The following is an 8,367-nucleotide window of genomic DNA, read 5'->3' as shown; positions in this document are numbered from 1 at the left end:
TAAGTGTTCCAGTCTCTCCACAACCTCTGCAGCATTTATTACTTTGTGTTTTTTGGATTAATGCTAGCCTTGTTGGGGTGAGATGGTATCTCATTGCAGTTTTGATTTGCATTTCTCTAATGGCTAATGATTGTGAGCACTTCTTCATATGTCTGTTAGCCACCTGAATGTCTTCTTTGGCAAAGTGCCTCCATCTTCTTTTGATGCTTCTTGCGTAATTTAATATTTTGCCCATAGAATACTTCACTATTGCAACTCGAGGATTGAATTTTTCTTCAGTTCTTTCAGCTGAACAAGCTGACAGACATGTGGTGGGCAGTATCCTAAGTGCTGCAGTAATTTTTTTTCACAGTGCTCCTAGGCCAAAAGAACCAAAACCAAACCAAACCGACTGCCATCAAGTTGATTCTGAATCATAGCGACCCCATAGGTTTTCCAAGGCTGTAAATCGCTACAGCAGCAGACTGCCACATCTTTCTCCTGTGGAGCTGCTGGTGGTTTCAAACTGCAGATCTTCCAGTTAGCAGTCAATTGCTTTAACCACTGTGCCAGCAAGGCTCCTTCAGGTCAAAAGAAACATCTAACAATTCTGCTGATTACTTAGGTAGGTCCAAACAGCGTAATAAGTATTTATATCCTAACTTAGCAGCTGTCGTATTATTTTGAAAAACTAAAAATCACATAGATTGAAAGAAAAAAATAATTTTATTTCATTCTTCACCACAACTACTTCCTAATGGGATGTGTGGCTTGTTGGGCATTGCACAGCTTCTCAAACCTTGAAATCAGTTTGGACAGCTATTTCCTATTGATTTTTGAGTACTTGCTTTTTACTACAGCAAGCTCTGAAAAACCTAATTTCCCAAAGATATTATATCATCAAAAGAATGTAGCATAACTGAATGTTGAACCTGAACTATCTTGAGCTGATAGTTTGAGCAGCATTTGACAGATGTTCAGTATTACTGTATTTCCTTTGAAATTTTAAAAATTCCCGTGGCATTTCTGTGAGCTTACTGCAGTGCTCTGGGTTGCCCTTGCACGTAGTTTGGGAACCATGGGCTTATTCAATAAATCTCTGCTTCTCACCCCACCCTATCCCCTCAATTTATACAAAGCTACTGTTGAAGACGTCACTTTGAGGACTAAGGTGTGCCTTAAGTGGTATTTTCAATTGCCTCATATGCATGTGAAAGCTGGACTATGACTAAGGAAGACCAAAGAGAATTGATGCCTTTGAATTATGGTGTTGGCAAAGAATATTGAATATACCATGGATTGCCAGAAGAACGAACAAGTCTGTCGTGGAAGAAGTACAGCCAGGATGCTCCTTGGAAGGGAAGATGGCAAGACTTCATCTTACATACCTTGGACATGTTATCAGGAGGGACCAGTCCTTGGAGAAAGATATTAATTTAGTTGGTGCCAGAATGGTGTGTTTCACTGCAATGGCCCAGACTCACTGGAATATGTGGTTTTGGAAAAAAGAGGATAAATGGGAGAACGAGAAACCTTTGGTTTCTGGATGGGATAAAAAACACTCATGGCCTCACGGGATGAAGTTCCTCGGCTCGAAGGTGAAGGACCATAAACTTCGGGGACATCTAGGTCAATCGGCACAACATAGTTCATAAGGTTCTGCATCCTACTTTGGTGAGTAGCATCTGGGGTCTTAAAAGATTATGAGTGGCCATCTAAGATACAACTACTGGTCTCTTTCAATCCAGAGCAAAGGAGACTGAAGAAAACCAAAGACTCAAGGGAGCAATTAGTCCAAAGGACTAATGGATCACATGAACCACAGCTGACATGACCCTGAGACCAGAAGAACTAGATAGTGCCATTACCACTACCGACTGCTCTGACTGGAATCACAACAAACGGTCCTGGACAGAGCGGAAGAAAAATTGTAGAACAAAAAATCAAATTCACAAAAAAGACCAGACTTACTGGTCTGACAGAGACTGGAGGAACCTCCAAGACTATGGCCCTAAGACACCCTTCTGAACTGGAACTGAAGCCATTCCCGGAGACCACCTTTCAGCTAAACCATAGACAGGCCCACAAAATAAACAATAACACCCAAAGAGGAATGTGCTCCTTAGAACAATCAATTATATGAGATCAAAAGGGTAACATTTGTCCAAAGCAAAGATGAGAAGGCAGGAAGGGATAGAAAATCAGGATGAAAGGAAAAAAACAAACAACAAAAACCCTTGAAGCAGCTGTAATGCTGCAAGCAGTTACCCAAGGCAAAAACTATTTATAGAATTCGGAGTTGGTGGATCTAACTCCTGAGGAATTGGCTAGTTGAATGCATATGGAAATACAGAGTGATAAGAAAGGGCAGACATACAATTCCTTGGTTTCTGTTATCAGTAATAGCTGCAATGGCAGGGAAAAAGAATGTAGGGGCAGATTGTAGAACTGAACCAAGTCCAGATCTGGTCAGGTCCTAGCTATGACTGCTAGTCTCAGGGCTGACCTGGAAAGGAAAAATCGTGTCAGAACAACAGGAAGTACCCCTATGACAGCTGGTCACCAAGTAGGTAGTCCAAGAGGGGAATGGGCAAACCCAAAAACTATTGAAACCAAGGGGTATAGTGTAAAGGAGTTGCTTCAGTTTGTAGATCAGTATCGTCAGCTTCCTGAGGAACCATTAAAAAATGAATTGTGAGAGCGACTAATTCAGAGGCAGTGTCTTTATTTTTGAATGCTGTAGAATGGAAGAGTATGTTTGGGTTGATGCAAGACCCACAACTCACTATGGAACAGTCACAAATGATGATACATGATCCAGTTATACAGCAGGTTAACCCAGCGAGGACAGCCAGCCTGGTGGACTGGATGCAATTTGCAGTGAGATTTGTTTACCCTGAGAAGGGAAACTGCCCCTCTCCCTCTCTAAATACCCAATGGAACCCTCCAGAGGAAACAGCTGATGTGCTGCTTATGCAAGCCATGCTGGAATGGCTTTATGATGGTCAGGATATTCATCCAATGAGTATGTCCCTTACACAGGTCATGGCAGATATGGTAATCAAGGGAGCCCCTTCAACATGGGCACCTCATGTAACCTTGCTACTGCGAAACAAAGCAACATATGAGAAGCCTTGTTGGATCTGTTGACACAGCTTCCCCACATGGGTCTTACAGATGCAAGAAACATAAGGGTGATTCATAGGAGAATGGGAAGACGCAATGGGGAAAGAACTTACTCAGCAGGACAGATATTTTTAGATGGTTACTAAGAAATGGGATGAATATAGCAGACATTGATGGAATTGAGACAAATGTTCTAATGTAGCACTACAGGAGGTTGAGTGGACCAACAGAAACTCCTGCTGGTCCTCCAACGTTAAAGAGGCCTAAACAAATCCATTCTGTTCACCCCAGTTGAGAGGAATTTAATGATGGATGTCCTACCTGGGACCATTTGAAGCAGAGGCTCAGCTAGGTGATCAAGATAAGGATTGATGAGGTGGCCAGGGTCTTCTGGTCCATTCTCCAGCAGGGAACCCGAGGCCATATGTACATGTGTGGGTAAAATGGCCTGGGGCTTTTTGGGGCTCCTGGACACAGGAGCCCATTGTGCTTGTCATGGACTGAATTATGTCCCCCCAAAAATGTGTGTATCAGTTTGGCTGGGCCATGATTCCTGGTATTGTGTGATTTTCCTGTATGTTGTAAATCCTGTCACTATGATGTTAATGAGGGAGGATGGGTGGCAGTTGTGTTAGTGAGGCAGGACTCAATCTACAAGATTGGATTGTGTCCTGAGGCAATCTCTTGAAATATACAAGAAAGAAGTGAGCAGAGAGACAGGGGGACCTCACACCACCAAGAAAGCAGTGCCAGGAGAAGACGGTGTCCTTTGGACCCAGGGTCCCTGGCGGAGAAGTTCCTAGTCTGGGGTAACACTGATGAGAAGGCCGATAGAGACAGCCTTCCCCTGGAGCTGATGCCCTGAATTTGGACTTTTAGCCTATTTTACTGTGAAGACATAAATTTCTCTTTGTTAAAGCCATCCACTTGTGCTATTTCTGTTGTAGCAGCACTAGATGACTAAGACAGTACTGTAATCCCAAAACCTGTTAATAAAATCTTGAAGGGGAGGCTTAAGGTTAGACTGGGGGGATATAGGTATGCAATGGTTGATAGGACTAAGTGAAAATTTGGATAAGAATTGGAAGATTTAAACGTCTTGTATGAAGTATTTGCATCTCCCTTACCTGAATGTATTATTGTACGGATATTATGTCTAATTGCGCAACACTTCCTCTAATTGCGGAACACTTCTTCTACCTGATATTGTAAAAATGAAGGTGTGCAAGTCTGCCCTTAGGCCAGTATTGATTGGATATGCTAAGTGGGAACTATTAGAATTGCCCGAACCCATTTAGGTTATTAATTTGAAACAATACAGGATGCTGGTGGATTAAAGGAGATTACTGCTTTGATTAAAGACATGCTAAAACCTGGAGTGTTAGTGCCAAAAAATTCTCTGTTTAACAGCCCTGCATGGCCTATGAAAAAGGTAGATGGCTCATGGAGGCTGACAGTAGACTATCAAGGTCTAAATAAAGTAGTGCCACCTCTGGCTTCAGCTGTTCCAGACATGGTATCAGTGGTACAAAATACAGTAGGCTAAAGGAGACTGGTACTCAGTGATTAATCTTGCAAATGCCTTTTTCTCAATCCCAATCTCAGAAAAGAGCCAGATGTAGTTTGCTTTCATGTGGGAGGCATCTCAATTTACTTTCACTGTATTGCCACAGGGTTATTTGTATTCACCAGCTTACTGTCATAGTTGGACTTGCTGCAGATCTCAAATGTAATGATACATTATATTGATGATATGTTAATATCAAACACTGAAGAACAGGCTAGGGCTGATCTGAATACAGTGGTGGCCCACAGGACCAACAGAGACTGGTTAATATATCCAGCAAAAATTCAGGGCCCTACCCAAATGGTGAAATACTTGGGAGTAACTTGGGCAGGAGCCACCCACGACATTTCACAGGCAACCACCACCCACGACATTCCACAGGCAACCAAGAAGTTGCTGTTGCTACATATTCCAAGACTAAGCAGGAGGCTTAATGTTTGGTTGGTCTATTTGGATTTTGGAGAACGCATATTCCACATTTGTGAATATTGCTGGCTCCCATCCATAAAACCACTAGGAAGAAAACTGCATTCAAATGGGGGCCAGAGCAACAGCAAGTGGTCTTTTTTTAAAGAAAGTGGTCTCACTCTCCTTGCCTTTAGGCCCTTATGATCCACACTCAGACAGGATTTTGGAGGTATCTGCCACATGTGCTTATGCAGACTGGAGCTTATAGCAAAAACCCGAAATGCTGTCTTATGGTAACCATTGGGATTCTGGACTAGAAAGTTTCCAGATACTGCAGCATGATACATGCCATTTGAAAGGTAATTTCTCACCTGATATTGGGTGTTGATTGAGACTGAGACAGAAGGACATAAAATCATTGTGAGACCTGAAATACTCATAATGTCTTGGGTGATGTCAGAGAAACACTCTAATACGGAAAGTGTTGCCCAAAATATCTCCATAATAAAATGGAAATGGTTCATACAAGAACAAGCAACTGGGAGAATGCAGGGAGGTACCCACCATGTCCATGAGCAGGTAGCCTTTTTTCCCATAGATCCTACCCTGGAACCACTTGAGAAGCTACCAGAGCTCAATGCCACATGGACAGTGCCCTATGAACTTTCTGCTGGCCAGCAGAAGGCTGCTTGTTTCACAGATAGCAGTTCCAGGGTATGTAGACAACATCTCATGTGGTAAGCTGCTGCATTAAGACCAGCAGATGGAAAGACCCTGACTGAAGAAGGTAAGAACAGGTCAGCTGAGCTGCATGCTGTCTTCCTAGCCATGATGGAAGAATTAGGCAATAGTGAGAGCCCATATACTTGGGTTTTTACTGATTCATCGGCAATGGCCAACAGCCTGGCTATATGGTCAGGCAAATGGGTGATAAAAAATTGGACTATTAAGGAGACATCTTTTGGGGCATGAACCTATGGAAAGCACTCTGGGGGTTTAGAGGGTGCATTAGAATAGGACATGTTGATGCCCATCAGAAGAACACCCTTCCTGGATGAGAAGGTGATTAGAATGAGTAAGTGGACCTGTTAGTATGCTCACTTGAGGTGGTCAATTGGGTCCATGAAATGAGCAGACATGGGGGTGATGCAGCAATGCAGAGCCAGCTGAATCTAGACACATCCCTCTTGGATACTCTGAGACACAAACTGCCAATAAGGACTGCTCTGTTTGCCAGCAAAAAAGACAGAGGTTGCAGATGGTTATTGGGTAGATTCCCCAGGGGGAAGGGCCTGTACACAGCTGGCAAGTTGATTATACTGGACCAATGATGCTGGTGGCACAGGGTGGCTACAAATGGGTTCTCACAGGAATAGATACTTACTCTGGACTGGGCTTTGCATGTCCCGACAGAAGCTAATGCCAAAAACACCATTAAGGGATCAGAACAAAAGATACCGTGCTAATTTGGGCCACTGAATTATATTTCATCAGACCAAGGAACACACTTTACAGCCCACAAGGTGCAGCAATGGGCCAAGAAACAATATATTAAACGGATATACCGTACTGCATACATACCGCCCTCAGAGTAATGGTTTGATAGAGAATTGGAATGGGCAATTGGAATATTTGTTATCTAAAATAGGGGTAGATAAAGGCATGAAGGGCTGGCTCACACACCTTCATGAGTGTGTGCTCACACTCAACATGAGAAAGGCAAAGGGAGGATTACCACTGGACAGATTTCTAAGCTTCTCTGGTAGATCTGGGGAAGAGGGAGCAGGGGAGGATGTGGGTGCCACCGTACAGTTCTTTCCCCACATCACCTAAAACTGTTTTTTTTCCTGACAGATGCTGCAATCTCAGGACCAGGGATGCAGCTCCAGGTGCCGGAAGCAGGGGTGATCCCTAAGCAAGAGACTGTAACTATACCCCTAAACGTATATGCCAGAATTCCCAAGGGCCTGATGAGATGGATTATACCTTCCCCCCATCTGGAAAAATTGGGGTTGACAGTGAATACTGCTGTACTGCCTAGTGGTTCAGATAGCTCACTAGTGTACCTATGTAACCCTACCCAACACGAATGGGAGTGGACTGAGGGGGAAGCACTTGCTAGACTTGTCTTGCTACCAGCAATCTGGAATGGCACAGCAGCTGAATCTGATGTCCCTTCCCAAGGTGGAAAAGTTTGGATAAAAATAAATGACAAATGGAAGGAAGGAGAAATAATAGCTGAAGGTAAAGGAATGAATAAATAGGCTATGCAGCAGGGGAAATCTAACATTATGCTGATACCTTGAGTCAGAGGCCAGAGAGAGTGAAGCTGAGACGACTTTTGGAGAACCTGACCAGATCAGATGGATATCTGCAGTAGACCTGAATGGCTGGTACCTGAGTAACCTCCCCTGAGGACTGTTTGCCCTACTGAAGGATTGTTAATGACTGTTTTGGACTGGTAAAATGATTGAGAGGGAGAAGTTAATCCTTCAAGTATGAAAGAGCCAATGGCTAGAAGAGCGAGGGGGTGGCCTGGATGCAGTCAGTTACTTAATATGGCCCTTCTAGCCATAGTCTCTGTAACTTCCACCAAATGGCTGTGTGGGACTATGAAGATGAGGTGCTTGTGGCCCACCAAGCAGACTGGGTAGCTTGCTAATAATGTAAATAAGGTGCATAGCACTGTTGTGAGGGTGGGACCATGCAAATAAGGTGTATGGAACCCTAACAAGGGGATTGGTCAGTTTTGCAATCCTGCCAGGCTTAAAGGGAGACAACGGGGGTGGGGGGATAGGAGATATAACACAGAAGACAGTGAGAGACAGCAGGAACCAGGAGGCTGGCATGAGACAGCTTCGGTGGGGCTTGCCAACCCATGGAGCTAAGAGGCATAACACTTGCTCAGGAAGGCCCCCAGCAGGGCTCAGCAGCAGAAAGGCCCCCAGCAGGGTCTGGTGGCAGAGGGCGAGAAGCTGTCCTGATTAAGGAACTGCATCCCAAGTTGTACCCTATTACTTCCTTAATAAACGACTTAACTGTAAGTATGGTTCATAAGTTCTGTTAGGGATGATGGAGTGGTACAGCAGTTTGGAAAAACTGGACATTTGGGACATCTTTCACCTCCGCCTCACAGAAACCGGCTCTGTGCTGATCCTTATATTCATTTATATACATAGGGTCACTATGAGTTGAAACTGGCTTGACGGCACCTAACAACATTTGTCATATCCCCCTCCTAGAGACTAAGTTCAGTAAAGGCAGGGCCCGGGCCTGAGCTGTGCCCT

This window comes from Trichechus manatus, unplaced genomic scaffold, assembly GCF_000243295.1.
Source record: "Trichechus manatus latirostris isolate Lorelei unplaced genomic scaffold, TriManLat1.0 scaffold00249, whole genome shotgun sequence".
NCBI classification, from domain to species: domain Eukaryota; kingdom Metazoa; phylum Chordata; class Mammalia; order Sirenia; family Trichechidae; genus Trichechus; species Trichechus manatus.
The sequence above is the reverse complement of the archived record's forward strand: the minus strand, read 5'-3'. Positions refer to the sequence as shown.